At 40.8% G+C, this 17,538-nt stretch overlaps 1 long non-coding RNA gene across 2 annotated transcripts in view; it reads right to left on the reverse strand.

Annotated features, from left to right (window-relative positions):
• Nucleotides 1-4,654: 4,654 nt before the first annotated feature.
• The window catches only part of LOC125912202 (uncharacterized), a 13,917-nt gene continuing 1,033 nt past the window's right edge, over nt 4,655-17,538 (reverse strand). Inside the window, exons 3-4 of one of the 2 annotated variants that reach the window (XR_007454632.1) lie at nt 5,322-5,478; nt 4,655-4,874 (exon numbers count right to left, since the gene is read on the reverse strand). This is a non-coding gene — a long non-coding RNA (uncharacterized LOC125912202). The remainder of the gene's footprint in view (nt 4,875-5,321; nt 5,479-17,538) is intronic. The other variant, XR_007454631.1, reaches the window with a different exon arrangement.

Here is a 17,538-nt window from a genome sequence, read left to right on the forward strand (position 1 = left end):
GAGAGGGGGACACAGAATCCGAAGCAGGCTCCAGGTTCCGAGCTGTCAGAGATCATGACCTGAGCTGAAGTCTGATGCGTAACCTACTGAGCCACCCAGCAGCCCCTAGACATGTCTTTTGTAGTCTTTGAACACGCCCTGGATTTCTGGTACTATATATTTTGGGCTCATCTTGCGCTTCCCCTGCTCCAAACTTAGAATTGGCCATCTGCCCAGGGGGCCTTGTTGTTTAAGAGAGTAAAGAATCATATTTAGAAACCAAGACCTAATTTCTAGGTGTGCCCACTGCTACTGACACAGAATTCATCATGGCGCCCTCCAATTTCAGGGTTCTCCCTCACCTTTCCCCACTGTGTATATATTCTAAACAGGAAGGACCCGAGTTCCTAACTCCCTCAACACGATTTTTTCTTTTGCTCTATCCCACAATACAAATACGGTAATTTCAGTACTCTAATACCAATCCTAACAGCAAACCTACTAAGTTCCAAGGTTTGCTGCTGATCTTTTGATCCTTAGGCTGTCTCTCATTCAGATTACTGTGTCCAAAAGTTACTTTAATTCTGTTAACCTGCATGGCCATGTTACCAATTTGATAAATGATTAGGTTTACTTTTTTTTCTAGTTATTTTGATTTCAGGGTTTGCTTCTTTCAGTCTTTTCAGTTTAATTTATTTTTTAATGTGCAGCACATTTACATAACTAAAAAATTCAAACTAAATACAAAGATCCGCCCAGGGATACTGCACCCCCATCCCTATTTAATCTAGCTCATTACCTACCCCTTACCTTACATTAGGTTAACGGTGGGTAGCCTATCGTTTTGGATCTATCCTTCCTGTGTTTATTTTTTGTAAAAATATTTTTATTTTCCTTCTTTCTAACAACAAAAACTAGTATGTTACATACACTCTGTTGTACTTGCTGTTTTTCACATAAGAGCATATCCTGGAAATCACTTCGTATCAGGTCACAGAGTCTTCCTCACTGTCTTTTATGGCTGCATCATACCCCATTGTGTGCATATGCCATAGTTGACTAGTCTCCAGTGGAAGGAAATTAGGTTCTTTCCATTTTTGTTGCTATCATAAATATTATCACAATGAATAATTTTCATTATGTTGTTTCCTTTTTATGTGTCCAAGAATTATTAGTTTGCTAGGGCTGCCATAACAAAATACTATAGATTGGGTAGCTTAAACTGCAGAAATTTATTTTTTCCCAGTTTTAAAGACTAGAGATCCCAAATCACGGTGTTGGCAAATTTGGTTTCTCCTGAGGCCTCTCTCTTTGGCTTGCAGATAGCCACCGGCTTGCTGTGTGCTCACATGGTCTTTCCTCTTACTGTGTAATGTCCATGTCTAAATCTCCCTTCTAATAAGGACACCAGTCACATCGGGTTAGGATGCACCCATACAACCCAATCTTGCCTTAATTACCTCTTTAAAGGTCCTGTCTGTAAACACCATTGCATTTTGAAGTACTGAGCGTGAAGACGTCAACATACGAATTTGGGAGGGGACACAATTCAGCCCAGAAGCAAGGGTAAATGCTAGAATTGTCAAATTCATTTCATTGGGCTTGCCCAATTTTGCACTACCATTAGCAATTAAGCACTTCTTTTTAAATTCCTTAAAATACGATGGAAAGAACTACTGCTTAGCAGCAGACACACTAAAGGTTTTTCCTTCCATACGGAAGGTTATAATTTCATTCCTGTCATTCCCGCTGTCCTTGCCCAGGATAGTCATGCTTGAGTTCCACAAATTCCATGTTTTACTGACATTATTTTCCTATTTGCCTATTGCATATGAGATACCAGACGTTACAGAAACATCTCTTGTAGCAGACCAGACAGGACTTTAAATCCTTGTGACTCAGATTTTTTCCCCTCCAATCTGGATATTGTTTTGCAAAGAATTCCTGCCCAGAAACACTTCTCTACGGTAATGATTCTGAGGGTGGGATACTAAAGAAAATGTGTACATGTGGGCATAGATCCAAGTTTTCCAGTCTGTGTGAGAAAAAGAGGAATTGAGCGCACTCTAGTCTAGCAGAATTTAAAGGGAGTAGTGCAGACTGTATTGTCCTTTGGGTACAAGAGAGGAGGACTAAGTGCAGTGCTTGACCACTGTTCCTTGCTTTGTAAGTGTATCCTGTAAAAATCAATTCTCATTCTAGGGCTCATCCCGATCTCATGGGGGGTGGGGAGATAGTAACACTGTAAGAGATTTATAACTATCTCTAGCCTGCTGCATCTTGTTAGCACAGGGTTACCTCCCCCGGTGCTCCCCAGTAGGTAGCTGGTAAGGCATAGCCCTTTCCCCTCTGTAAGCCTGCCCTTATCAGAGCTCTGTCTCTGACTGTCCCCTTCTGTGGTCTTATTTTGATGAATGGTCTCATATTCTGGGCTCTGCTTTGCAAGTAGAATCTTATTCCCCAAACAGTTACAAACAAGTGTTCTTAATCTCTTTCATCTTTTTTAATTACAAAAAGGAACATCATCATTATGTCATGTCTATATAGTACAGACGTCTATGAAAACAAAAAGTAAAAGTCTTCCCCTGAACCCCAGAGGTAACAAATTTCCAGCGATGGGAGCAGTTGGGAAACATACTCGCATGCATTGCTGCTGAGTGTTTACACTGGTTAACAAGTTGGGGTCTAAATTAGGAGGTAATTATCAATATGTAAATATATGTAAGCTCAGAACTAGTCATTCCACTTTTAGAAGTTTACCCTGCAGATATATTTTCTCTTGTGCACAAGTATATATTTACAAAGGCGTTCAGTATAGAGTATTGTTTGCAATAGTAATGATCTAAAAACAATTCAAATGTGGACCAGAAAGAGACTGTATAAACAGTTAATGGTATTTTCACTCAGTGGAATACTCTGAAGCTCGTAATTGTCTTTTAAACTGAAATATAGATGTTTACTGATATGTAAGGATGTTTAAGACCCAAGAAGGGAAAAAATCCAGTTGTAGAACCTGTACAGAAAGAAAGCATATGGTTGTCTGTGACATCTTTGTAATATGCATAGCTGTCTTCAGGAGGGATGTAAAACAAATGGCTAACAGTGTTTCTTACGTCAGTGGGTTCAGCAGTCGGGGTAGGATATTGGAGAACAGAACATTTACTTCTTGTTTGGTACTTTTCTTTACAGTTTGATTTTTTTTTGTTACCATATCCAAGTATTCTTTTTAAAATGGTACTGGATCAAAAATATATACATAGATGGGTGGAACAGAATAGAGAGCCCAGAAATGAACCAACACTTATATGGTCAATTAATCCACAACCAAAGAAGCAAGAATATTCAATGTTGAAAAGATATTCTCATCAACAAATGGTGCTGGGGAAACTGGACAGCCACATGCAAAAGAATGAAATGGGACCACTTTCTTACACTATACACAAAAATAAACTTAAAGTGGATTAAAGACCTAAATGTGAGACTGAAACCATAAAACTCGTGGAAGAAAAAATAGGCTGTAATTTCTATGACATCAGGCATAGACGCATTTTTCTAGATATGTCTCCATAGGCAAAGGAAACAAAAACAAAATTAAGCTACTGGGACTAGACCAAGACAAAAAAACTTCTGCACAGCAAAGGAAATGATCCACAAAACAAAAAGGCAACCTATTGAATGGTAAAAGATATTTGCAAATGATATATCCAAAAAGAGGTTAGTATCCAAAATATATAAAGAACTCCTACAACTCAACACCAAAAAACAAATAATCCATTAAAAAGGGGCATAGGACCTGAATAGACATTTTTCCAAAGACATACAGATGGCCAACAGATACATGAAAAGATGCTCAACATAATTCATCATCAGGGAAATGCAAACTAAAACTACAATGAGCTATCTATCACCTCACACTTGTTAGAACGACTAAAAATCAAAACACAAGAAACAAGTGTTAGTGAGGATGTGGAGAAAAAGGAACCCTCACGCACTGTTGGTAGGGATGCAAATTGGTATAGCTATTGTGGAAAACAATATGGAGGTTCATCAAAAAATTAAAAATATAAATGCCATATGATCCAATAATTCTGCTACCAGGTATTTACTCAAAGAAAATGAAAACACTAACTCGAAAAGATATGTGCACTCCTTTGTTTACTGTAGCATTATTTACAGTAGCCCAGATATGGAAGCAACCCAAGTGTCCATCCATAGATGAATGGATAAAGAAGATGTGGTGTGTACATATAATATAATGGAACACACTCAGCTATAAAAAAGAATGAAATCTTGCCATCTGCTATAACATGGATAGATGTAGAAGGTATAATGCTAAGTGAAATAAGTCAGAGAAAGAAAAATACCATATGATTTCACACATATATGGGATCTAAGAAACAAAACAAAGGAATAAAGAAAAAAAAGAGACAGACAAAAAACAGACTCTTGAAAACAGAGAACAAACTGGTGGTTGCCATAGGGAAGGTGGGTAGGGGGGTGGGTGAAGTAGGTAAAGGGGATTAAGAGTATCATGATAAGCACTGAGAAATGTATAGAAGTGTTGAATCATTATATTGTACACCTGAAACTAACATAACACTGTATGTTAATTATATTTCAATTAAAAAAAAGAGCAGAAGAAAAAATATACAACTCACCTCTATAGCTCTTCTGGGGGGGAAAAAAGAAACAAAAGAAAAGAAAATTTTTAGAAAGTATTTTAAAAAAGCAAGTTCGATGTTCTTGGACGTAAAAAACTTACAGTTCCCTGTTAAGTAAATCATAATGCATTTGTTTACCACTGTCCTCTGAAAGCTTTCTTTTCTTCTTCCTTTTCAGTAGCCATTCTACATCATGGAAGAGAATGGTTGAGTTTTGTCTAAGGCATAGTAGAACTGGAAGGAAAAAGAAAAGCAAGTTGGGCTTCGTCTTACATAATTCCTCACTGTGTTATAATAACATATCTAACTTCCCAGGCAACATACCAAGAAACACTTAAGCAAAAAGGAAAAGGGCAAGAAATTTGAAGTGAGGCACTCTGGATGGAGATGTGCAGAACATCCGCCTCCCCAACCATGGCACTCGCATTCTAATCGTTCCATGTTTACTTTCTAAATCCCGGAGACCAGGCATACTTTTCTCATACCAAAACTGCATTACAGTTGGAAAATGTGGATGCTTAGTTACTTTGCTATTGGGGAATACTCGAGCAGTATTTCTTTGGGAAAGATCAAGAATTATTAGAACTCACTAGACTAAGGCTTTATGAAATAATATCCAACCATCCTGGACCTACAAAATTTTACAGGCACACAGAGAGAAAAGTCTTGGTTAACGCTCACAGCTGGCCAAGATGAAAATCAGACATTGGATGCATTGGACGACAGGGCCATCAGTACCGTATTCTGAGAATTCACAGCTGTATCTCTGAGTTGCAGCATACATATGATGGTTGGCCATCTCATTCCACAGTACTGACATCTTCTAAAAGTATGGCATCTGTAAATTAAAATGAAATGAATATTTAATTTCATTTTCAGAATATTTAGAAGTATTTTGCAATTCCCCTGGAGAACTGCAGCTCCTTGGACTGTTGCAAAGCCAGGGCTAGCAATCCCTGCCAGAGAAGACAACTGGCGTCAGCCACTTGAGGAGTCAGGAATGGTATGAAATGGCACCAGGATGTGTCACTGTCGCTTGTTTGATTTGAATTTAAAAAATTAATCAAGAGTTGACTTCCTAAGATAGGTGCCCAAACAGTGGTATTGTTCAAAGATTTCTGGCAACCTGCATCGCCAATGAAGTGAAAGCAAGGCCCAAGTACTTCCCTCACCATCCCTTACCAATTCCAGCAATGGAAAGCCACCTGCGCCCTGGCTAAGCCCAGAACAGCCGAATGCTCTGTGCGAGTAACCACTCCTCCTACCATCCCTGAGTCCCATCCAAACACTGATGTCTGCTTCAGTCTGCAAGGGACTGAGCGCATGGGCAGTCTCTGCTACAGTTCTGTGAGAGCAAAACTAACATCTGCAGCCCACTTTAGAGTTTTCAAAGCATTTTTCCCTCCTATATCCTGTGCTCTTTCTCATACACAACCACAAGTAAGAGGGCAACTCAAGCATGGTTTTTGTTATGTACTCAACCTGTATCCCTGCTCAGCCTGTCAAATCAGGCTGAAATGTCATTGGCCAGTATTTATTTGAGAACTGCCAGAACATTTTTTTGTTTTTTCCTTAGAAATAATCAATTAAAATTGAAAATCATTTTCCAGCCTTCTGAAACGAGAGCTTGACTTCAGATATCTCAAACTTTGCCCAAAGTAGTGCCTACGTTGTATGATACCATTCAATTCAATGAAGCAATGATTTATTAAGCACACTCTGTGTGCAGGGCATGTCCCATGCAACCTCAAGCAGGACTAGTTGCTGCTCTAGAAGGATCTGAGGTGTCCATGGAGAACACAGTCAGGAGATGGGATAGGGGATGACAGACCCTGTGAAATATGGGAGCATCAGGAAGGGTGCTAACCACATCTTGGGAGAAGAACATGTCTCGTGTGGCTTGACAATAAATAGCCACCGCATCTTCGTGGGATGTTAAGGAGAAACATACTGTTTGAATTATAGGAAGTGGTGTGCAAGCATCCTCTCTGGGGGAAAGCAGAGGAAAGCTTGCATATTCACCCCTGGGCTTCGTCCGTGTTCATCATTAGCCCCTCCCTTATCTCATCATGGCCTTGACTCCTCGTGAGCTGTGCAGGATACTGGGCCTCAATAGATTCCTGGGAAACGTCTGAAATGCTGTGTCATACCAAGGCGTGGGATGCAGTGAGTGAAGGGACCGGGGGCAGACACTGGCCTGGGGGGAAAGGCATCCACAGAACAACTGGCTCTGTTTAGGAAAACACCAGTGGCCAGGGACAGGCAAGCCCAAAGGGCCCAAAACTTGGTAATGATCAAACCACTCCACTGGGTTGTTAGTTTTGGGATTCTCTACTCACAGTCCCCTCCTCATCAATACCATCTTCCAGGCAGGGTCAGATACCCACTCTAGGCCTCCACCAGAGCCCTCACTCCTCTCTGGTGGCACTGGCTTTCAGTGGAGCAACCCTCTGTTTGCTTGTTACCCCTATTAAGCCCTATTAAGTGTGTGTAGTTCAGGAATTTGCTTTTATCTCTAGTGTCTGCCATAATGCCTGGTTCAGAGTTATGCTCAGAAAATATTTGTTTCTATTTTCAAAATTAAAAAAAAAACACTGGGAATCCTCAAATTAAAGTAAAATATAACAGACACACTTAATCCCACTGCTTTTTTAAAAAATGACATAAAGATGTAAATGTTCCCCTTTCATATCCTCCTTTTTCCTTTGCTAAAAGGGACCATATCACTATATACAGTGAATGTTGGTTAAGTGAATTCATAAAGGAGTAAACAAGTAAATCTAATTGAGTTGAAGAGACCAAAGGAAGGGATGTCAGAAGTTAAGTCAACAATCAGAAGGATCATCTCCCCATGTCAAGATTCTTAACGTCATCTCATCTGCCCAGTGCCTTCTGCCATATTTCTGGGCAGTTGGATGTAGGCAGAGCTGAAGCCCATCTTTCTGTCTATAAGGGGGTCCTTGTTACCAGTCCACACTCTCCAAGGGGCAGATGGACCTCACTCACTTTCCTTCTTTGGATCTTAGTTTCCTTCCCTGTAAACTGGCAAAACTCATTCAACAAGTGTGTTACTAGCCATCCACATTCTAGGCTTGAGAGGTACAGAATAAAATGAAATTCTCTGCTCCTATGATGCTTATGTTCTAGAGGAGGGGCAAATAAATTAAGTAGAATATGTTAGATGGTAATAAGGGTTGAGGACTTGTGAGGAGACCGGTGTGTCCAGGCAGAGCAAGGTAAGGGGTGGGGGTGGGGGGGGGGAGCGGTGATAGTGAGGAAAGAGGCCAGAAAGGGAGGTTGGGAGAATGCAGATCATTTGGGCCTTATAGGTCTTGGTAAAGACTTGGGATTTTTCCCAAATGACATGTAAAGCCACTGGAGGTTTTGAGCAGAAGGGTGGCTGTAATCTGACATATAGTTTAATGTGTTGCTCCGGCTGCTAATTACGAATAGACTGGAAGGTTCAAGGGAGAAAGCAGGCAGAGGTATTAATACCTTATTTGCTTTAATTTCACCTTTCGGTATGCCTTATTCATGTCTATGGCCATGCTTCCTTCATGCAGTTATCTCTCCTAAGGGCACCCCAGTCCTCTTTCCAATTCAAAATCCCATCCAGTACCTCCTTCAAGAGCTGCTCAGTCCTCTCCTCAGAGCTGTAAGGGAACTCGGGGAACTTGTTATCCCCTGCTCTCATCTCAGGATGAGGAAACTGGGCCCCAGGCCCTTAGGAAGCCTGTCTGGGGTCGTACAGGTAGCAAGTAATAGAGCCAGCATTGCCCTTGAAGCGTGATTCGAGGGAAAGCAAAAGGCCTTCTTGATACAAAGATGTTTTCCCTGGAATTCTTTTGCTGTTTGCAGCTTCCCTCATTAAATTGTGATGTGGAAAAGCGCACAGAGTATCTTATTCAGTTTTGTGTACTTAGCACCTGGCCTGGTGCCTGGGTTGTGACAGACCCCCATAGGTATTTGCTTATGTGTAAATAACAGAATGTCAAGCCCTCAAGAGTCTGGTGTTTATATGTTATATGTCTCCCCACCGCACCCCACTGCCTCATGGTATTAAATGTCAGACAACTGGAAAGGTCTAAGAATCTATGAGAGCTAAGCTGAGTGTTCTAGGAAATGAGACCTTGTTATTGTAACGAAAGGTGTGGCACCAGGATTGGAGTGGGATCTTCCAATCATCAAAAAGGTCAGAGCTAGAGACCCTTCTTTTTCCTTCCCTCCTTGATTCCCAAGCAATTCTAGAATAAAAAGGATAACACAGGTTCTAAAGGGATGTTATTCTTCGAGGAGAAACCACAGTCCTATTTTGAGTGAACTCCTGTGCCCAAGGCATGCAGGTGATAAGTGACAGTGACGATGTAATCGCCAAGCGTAGCTAAGGCTGGTGTGGGAGCCATGTGTGTTGACCTGGAGACAGGCCCTAAGAAGCGCATCCTTGTTCTGCCAGTGACCCTGTGGACTCATACTGAGTTATACAGTTGCGAATATTTTTTTTAATGGGCAACTTGAGTTCACATTACCATGTCCACGCTCAAGAATGGCTCCTATCCTGCTGTATTTTTTTTTAATTTTTTTTTAACGTTTATTTATTTTTGAGACAGAGAGAGACAGAGCATGAACGGGGGAGGGGCAGAGAGAGAGGGAGACACAGAATCAGAAGCAGGCTCCAGGCTCTGAGCCATCAGCCCAGAGCCCGACGCGGGGCTTGAACTCACGGACCGCGAGTTCATGACCTGAGCTGAAGTCGGACGCTTAACCGACTGAGCCACCCAGGCGCCCCTATCCTAATGTATTTTAACAAGTTGACAAGAAATCTTCCCTGCAGTACTCAGCTTCCCCAAGGTGGGATCCAGCCTTTATCCTCTGTGGATCCCAGTACTTTAGACAGTCCCAGGTTAATAGTAGGTGGTCAGTAAGTACGGGAAAGAAGGAAGGCAGGATGGGTGGGAGTCGGGAAAGAATGCCGGTTTCCCAATTTCTCTAAGTTTTCAGAGTGGGAACTGGTAAACTACAGCCAGGAAAAGAAGGTGATAGATGTGATAACTTAAGAGGTATCACTATGATGACTCAAGATTGCCTGTTTAGTCCTTTAGTTTTATGGGCATGAAGTTAGCATGCGGTAAATGATTTCTGAGTGAGTAAATACTGTGAACGAAGTAACGGCACCTTTGACTAACAAATTTTACGGTAGCTGGTTTCCCATCTCCTCTACCTCCAAGGTCTCTGCCCGGGCACTAGCTGCCAAACTGGCCCCCACCTCGGAGATGCATGTGATATTAAAGACTCTTCATTTTACCTTTCCTTTGAATTTACTATCTAGTGATTTCCTCACTGACAGTATGCTCTTCAAGTTAGTCACAGTTTGGCTCAATTCCTCCAACACCAGATTACCCAAGACAGTTTCTGGGTCTTCCACACATGAACAGTGTAATAGGTAAAGGATCATTGAGTCCCAGCTGGATCGTCTGTCCAAATGGGAGTATATTTCATCCTATCCACCCAAGTACCAGGAGATCCTTGGTTAAAAAATGAGACACCTGCATGATCATAAGCTTATACAGTTAAGGGCTGGAAGGACCCTTGAGAATCAGCTGGTTCAACCACTCCCATTTTTTCAAGGTAAAAAGCAGGCTGAGAGGCTAAAGACTTTCCAACGCCACTTTGCTAGTTGTGGCAGAGTCAGAACTGGGTATAAAACCCAGTGTTCTTCTCAGGACACCCACTGCCTACTGGAACACAAGCTCTTCTCTCTTGCTTCCCAGTGCTTCAAGCCTGCTGATGGAAATTGCTCTTCTTAGATGCAAAACTGGTATGGACAGATCCTTAAGAAGAGATGCTGGCAAACAGAGAGCTTGATGATAAACAGGGAGATGATGCAAACACAAGAACTGAATCCAGAAATAAATCATATCTTCACAATAGTGTTTACACAAATTGCACTTTGAATAATTTCCATAGAAATTATCTTACCCGCCACAGGAATGTTGCTCCCTCCCACAGGGATTTGACCAAACAGAAAGAGAAGCAGAATGGAGGAAAAGCAGTAATTTAGATTTATATATAAAACATTAGTTGGAACCTAAGTAATAACCCTCAACTAATCAGAATATTTTATGCATTCTGCTTTTTAGTGGAAAGAGCAAACCACAAGAAAGCGGGCATATATCAGAGATTTTAAAAATGCTTCCAGGGCTTATTTTAGGCTTAAAATTTTTCCCTCCAATTCCCTGCACTATCTTTAAAATATCCCACTGCACACCTCCCTCTTCCTCCTCACATGTGCTCATTTGCTCATTTAATCAATCTGCCAATATTTATTGAGCCCTCCTCTGATGTCCCAAGTACCCTGCTATGTCAGAGGTGAAAACATGGTCTTGCCTTCAAATGTAATGCCTGGTTAGAAAGTTAACCTAATAAGCTTTAGATTTTTACCATTGTTTCAGAGTTGTATTTCTAGCTTTGTAAATGGATAGTGGCTCTGTACTGAATATTTCCATTTGGACTTTCAAGATCCACTGTTACTATTTTGCAGCTGTTCTGTGCTTCTGGGAAATGGGAAGTGGTGGTGGGGGGTGGGGAGGAGAACTGACATTTATGGACCAGATAAATCATGTTACTTCACCCTGAGGTTCAGCAAATGGGAGGAAGCAAAAGATCAGATCAGAGGATGTGTAGAGAGAGGCAGGGCTGCCCCACCCCCCACACCTCATTCCCCACACCTGCCTAGCTGTGGGTGGACACTGGCTACCTTCCTCTCCTAAAATCACAGCACCTGCTTGATAACCCTCTAGTAGAACTCTTGGGTTAGCAGCTGTTACATAAGTCACTGATTGCCAATTACAAAATAATAACTGTGTTTCTGACAAATAACGAAAGCAATACAGTTGGGAACCCAGTGGGTTGCCCTAACGTAGCTAGAGAGAATGAAAATTGGTTAAGATATTCTTCTTACTTACACTTTGGAAGATATGTGGAAAGCCATTTCCTGCTCACAGTTGGGTGAGAAAAGTTGCATATTCCATCTTTCATAAACCTAACCCTTCCAAGACAGAAGGAATAGGGCCCATTTTATTTGGTTGAGAGTAGCTGCCTAGAGCGGTCTTGGGAAAATTTTGCAGCCCATTCTCAGTATCCGTATGTCAGTATCTGCCATGGGCACGTGGTCAGGGGATGTGCTCTGAAATGTGGATCCTGACTGTAATACCTATTTCTGTACCTCTAAATGAATCTAATTTGGGACAAAACAGAAACTAGTTCCTAAAATCACAAGAGTTACAATGTATGTCATCTAGCTCCCCCCATTTTTTGTTAATACACTTGACACACGTTATATTAGTTTCAGGTATACAACATAGTGATTCAACTTCTCTATACTACGCTTAACTTCTCTATGCTCACCAGTGTAGCTACCATCTATTACCATGCTACATTATTATAGTATCATTGACTATATTCCCTATGCTGTGCCTTTTATTTCCTTGATTTATTTATGCTACAGCTGGGAGCCTGTATCTCCCACTCCCCTTCACCCATTTTGCCCATCCTTCTACCCTTTTCCCCTCTGGTAACCATCAGTTTTACTCTGTATTTATAGGTGTGATTCTGCTTTGTGTTTATTCATTTGTTTTTTAAGATTCCACATGGGGGAGATCACATGATGTTTGTCTTTTCTCAGTCGGACTTATTTCACTTAGCATAATACCCATCCATGTTGTCTCAGATGGCACGGTCTCATCCTTTTTTATAGCTGCATAATATTCCTGTGTGTGTGTGTGTGTGTGTGTGTGTGTGTGTGTGTGTGTGTGAGACATCTTCTTTATCCATTCACCCATCAAGGGACACTTAGGTTGCCTCCATATCTTGGCTATTGTAATTAATGTTGCAATAAACATAGGGGTGCATATCTTTTTGAATTAGCATTTTCATTTTCTTTGTAGCCCTAGCCCTTTATTCATTTTACAGATATGAAAAAAGAGGTACATGAAAGCTAAATGGTTCACTGAGATCAGTAATGGGGCTAGCATCCAGAATTTCTCCAAGATCATGCTCACTTCTACTTATTAAAGACAAAAAGTGAAGACAATCACAGCTGACTCCAACCATCACTGGGTTTCGGAAAAGTCCAACAGACTCTAACTGGTTAAGATGGGATTTGACTGAGACAGTGAGGTTAACACGTCCCTTGTTTCAGAGAGATCTTTTCATGTTGTTTTTAGAAAGATCAAAATCTAAGCATTGTGTCTCACTTTAACAGCTCCTAGCATTACACCACGGAGATAGAGTATGCGAAGGGATCAATGGAGTTTGCTTACATAGACAAAATAGAAAGGAGCCTATCTAAAAGACACTCCCGGAAGCTTTGTCCAGACCTACTTCTTTTTGTAAAACATAAATTCCGAAGTGGGGAGCCCATTATGAAGTAGCTGGGAGTGATTTAAAAATACAGGGGCACGTGGGTGGCTCGGTCGGTTGAACGTCCAACTTCAGCTTGGGTCATGATCTCAGTCTGTGAGTTCGAGCACCGCATTGGGCTCTGTGCTGACAACTCGGAGCCTGGAGCCTGGAGCCTGCTTCGGATTCTGTATCTCCCTCTCTCTCTGCCCCTCCCCTGCTCATGCTCTGTCTCTGTCTCAAAAATAAAAAAATTTTTTTTTAATTAAAAAAAATAAAAACAGAACGAGTGTGCAGATAACATAAAGATCTTGTCTTCAGGGCCATACCATTTGGAGCAGCTATGGCATGCAAAGGGAGACAACAAAGTAAAATGCTCTTTTAAAACTTTAATCTGCTAATTTCTAAGCTCCATTTCTTCCACGGAACATCTTCTCCTAAGACTGAGGGTGAACAATGGAGATAGAGAATATTGAAAGTTGTCTTTTACATTTCTAGAAAATTATTTGCCCCATTCTGGATCCACAGTCAAGGGGGCAAGTCTCTTCTTTGAAGACTTGTACTCTGATGTTGAAACAGCCATTTAGGCTGATATGAAAACATCTTCAAAATACTTTAGAAAGCATTTGAAAAAAGTTAGAGAGGGAGGGAGCCAAACCATAAGAGACTCTTAAAAACTGAGAATAAACTGAGGGTTGATGGGGGGTGGGAGGGAGGGGAAAGTGGGTGATGGGCATTGAGGGCACCTGTTGGGATGAGCACTGGGTGTTGTATGGAAACCAATCTGACAATAAATTTCATTAAAAAAAAGAAAAAAAAAAAGAAACAGCCATTTACAAAAAAAGTATAGAGAGAAACTATTAAATATGAACAGGAATCTCTCCAGGTCTGCACCAGCCCCATATCCTATTCCTGGGATCCCACGCTAAGGACTCTACAAGCAATGGAGTCATTTGTCTGAAGACTGAGGCATTGCAAATCATTCACTTCCTAGCTTTGACTCTCTCCACCCCTCCCACCTTCTCCCACTCCCAAATGTTTTCATTGTTGTGGAGTAGCTAAGTCCTTAAGGTAAGAAGTTGAATCTGGAAAAAGCTATGGCCTTGGCCCTTAATTTTAAGGAAAAGGTGCTCTGAGAAAAATTCTGTTTTGCTATTCACATCACTAAGTCTCTCCCTTAATTTTGCTAGATGGCATCTTCTGGGGGGAAAAGTGATAGTAATGCCTCCTTTAAACCTCTAAGTCTCTTTTTCCAAAGACCAGATGGGCCTTCTGACTCTGATCCTCATACAAAGATGGTATAATGTACGCTTCCCCAAAAGCTACTAGGAAAAACCAGCATCTTTTAATGTTAGGGGAGGAGAGATGAGCGCATCAACCCTTTAAAAATTAGCCATTGAGGGGCGCCTGGGTGGCTCAGTCGGTTAAGCGGCCGACTTCGGCTCAGGTCATGATCTCGCGGTCCATGAGTTCAAGCCCCGCGTCGGGCTCTGTGCTGACAGCTCAGAGCCTGGAGCCTGTTTCGGATTCTGTGTCTCCCTCTCTCTGACCCTCCCCCGTTCATGCTCTGTCTCTCTCTGTCTCAAAAATAAATAAACGTTAAACAAAAAAAATTTAAAAATTAGCCGTTGAGTTGCTCTGACTCAGAAGCATGACACAAATATGTGCCGTTAGATGAAACCTTGCCCTTGCATCAGTCCTGCCTCAGCTACTTCAGCTTTATAGTGGTGTCCGTTACTGTAGAGCACTTGTCTATCCTGCACCTTATTGGTTGTGTGATTTTTGTCAAAGTACTTAATATCTTTGGATGACTTTCATCACTATGAAATGAGGGCTAGAACTAGATAATTAAGCCAAAGGTGGGGGGAGGGGAAGAATTGTCTCCCCGTGATTATTATGGTTTCCCGCATACTTTGATGACACTCAGATGAAGTGATCTCATTCAAAGGCAGACTCTGCCTCACTTTGATTTAGATCCTCAGAATGAGTCCAGCCTAAGATAGCATGGCTGTACCCCAAATTATGAAGAGGAAGATTTACCTTCACTGTGGAATCTCTTCCTCTGTATTTGAAAAACATATTTAATATAAAGGAAAAGCCAGAGGTGAATGGATTGTGCTTTAAGTAAGTTTTGAGCATAGATGCCATCTAGTCTTTGCAGTCTGCAAAATTCTTCTTTAAGTGAATAAATGTGTAGGGCAACTCTCCATTACCTTGATCAGCATCTAATACCAACCTGACACTTAGAATTAAATTAGAGAGACAAAATTGGATACTTTGAGACTTGAGGGCTGATTATACCACTAGAGCTGAAAGTGGATTTAAACTCTTTCCTTATCCCATTTAAATCTAACTAGATATAAAATCTCCATTACTGAGGAATAAAGGTGTGTCTGCAGAGGTGGAGGTTCCCCTTGATGTTCTTGGACAAGGAAACCTAATCCTTTCTTCTGACACACATGGTTGCAATAGAAAGCGTTCCCCAACTGCCAGTCTGGTTTTAATCTATTGTTTCAAGCAAGATGGGATTTGCAGGGAATGTTAAGGAAAGAGCAAAATTACCAGGACGTACTATAAAAGTGTTGATGCGAAATCAAATTTTAAACAAGTATCCAAAATAGTATGCATGGACAGCTGTAGACACACAGTGTATGCCATAAGCACAGGACTATACAAATTTTTAATTCTAGGTATATTTGAGGTAACCTTTAAGTACAACATTTAGATCTCATTTTATTAAAGTTATTCGGCTTACCAAATGAGAGCAGTGTGAAATATTGCCAATAAATACAGCGATGCTTCATTTAAACAACACTGTTGGACAATGAAATATTCCATGAAGTGAACTTCTCAGGTAACCAAACTAATCCTGCAGTATACAAACTTTTAAAATGTTAATCACTTTGTACAGAAACATTTCAAAAGTGTATTACACAATTGTTCATTAAACGGTACGCTGAATAACATACCTTTTCCTGAAGACTCAAGATTAACATTTAAAATACTCATTAAAATAGGCTGAATATATTGCACTTCTTAGAAGAGAACGCAGTGGGCTTAGACAATGGTGAGCTTTTTCATGATCCTTTCCCAACGCCAAAGATTTCAGAACGCCACGTAAAAAAAGTACAACAGACGAAACTAACTTGCTTTAAATAAATCTGGTGTCTTTTCCGCTATCAGCTGTCCCTCCTGGATATTAAAAACATACCAACCTCTGACAATTAGTTACATACTTGGTCAAAATAAAATTTAGATATAAAAGATGTGCCTTCTCTGTGCAAGGTAGTGTACTGGATGCACGGGGAAATGTAAGAAACATAAAACACAGTCCTTGCTCAAGGGGCAACCTGGCTGGCTGAGTGACACTCAAGAGTCACCGGTCACCTCTGTGGTGGGAAGCAATTACTTCTAAGTTTGAAAATAACTTGTTTAAAAAACACAGATACGACCCCCCCACCTTGCTTGCGTGCCCTCTCAAAATAAATTAACATTAAAAAAATACAGATATTGAAGTTGTTACACTGTGTTCCCATACACCTTCTTCAATGGGAGTATGCCTTGGAAATATCTCCGTGGAAATATTATCAGCCATGTAAGTTTTTGTAGATAAAAGACTAAAAATACTGCTTGAGGAGATGAAGTGGACAGGCCTTGGACAGCTTTCTATTGTAACCCTCATCTTATTGCTAGGCTTTATCACACAATCCAGATGGCTGAAGATGTCACAAGTCCAATCTTACTAATTCCTAGGGTCATTTAATCTAATTAATAACATATCTGTAAAAAACTGTATTTTAATGCTTTGCTGTATATACAAGTACAAAACATTTCTAAAACTGCATGTTTACTTTTTTTAAATGTTTACTTACTTTTAAGAGAGAGAGAGTGAGGAAGGGACAAAGAGAGAGGGGGACAGAGGATCTGAAGTGGACTCTGTGCTGACAGCAAAGAGCCTAATGCGGAGCTCGAACTCACGAATGGCGAGATCATGACCTGTACTGAAGTCAAGAGCTGAACACTTAACTGACTGAGCCACCCAGATGACCCACTACTATATACCTTTATAATGATCAATCATCACTTCCACTAGCAAAGTCTTTCCTGGGGTTGAGTAATACCACATTTTGGGGGTTTTAATTCTGTTTTGACTAGTCCTTTTACTTTCCATCATCTGACCGCTTCTATTCCACAGACTACCTGGTGGTCTCAGACTTCCTTACTTTCAACTACTATCTCTTTTGCAGTTTGGACCTCTCTCCTGAGCCCCTGACCTATTTAATAGTCATCACATTTGGAACTACTGCACACACCTCAAATTTAAGAGACAAAAGCAAACTTCAACTGATTTGTACAAGAATAAGTCTTGATTTCCTTCGGGTTTTTTTTTTTTTTTTTTTTTTTTTTTTTTTTTTTTCCCCCCTTTCTTTTTTTCTTTTTTTTTTATTTTTCCACTTTTTTTTTTTTTTTTCCCCTTTCTTTTTTCCCCCTTTAAAATCTT

The sequence above is a fragment of the Panthera uncia genome (genome assembly GCF_023721935.1).
Source record: "Panthera uncia isolate 11264 chromosome C1 unlocalized genomic scaffold, Puncia_PCG_1.0 HiC_scaffold_4, whole genome shotgun sequence".
NCBI classification, from domain to species: Eukaryota; Metazoa; Chordata; class Mammalia; order Carnivora; family Felidae; genus Panthera; species Panthera uncia.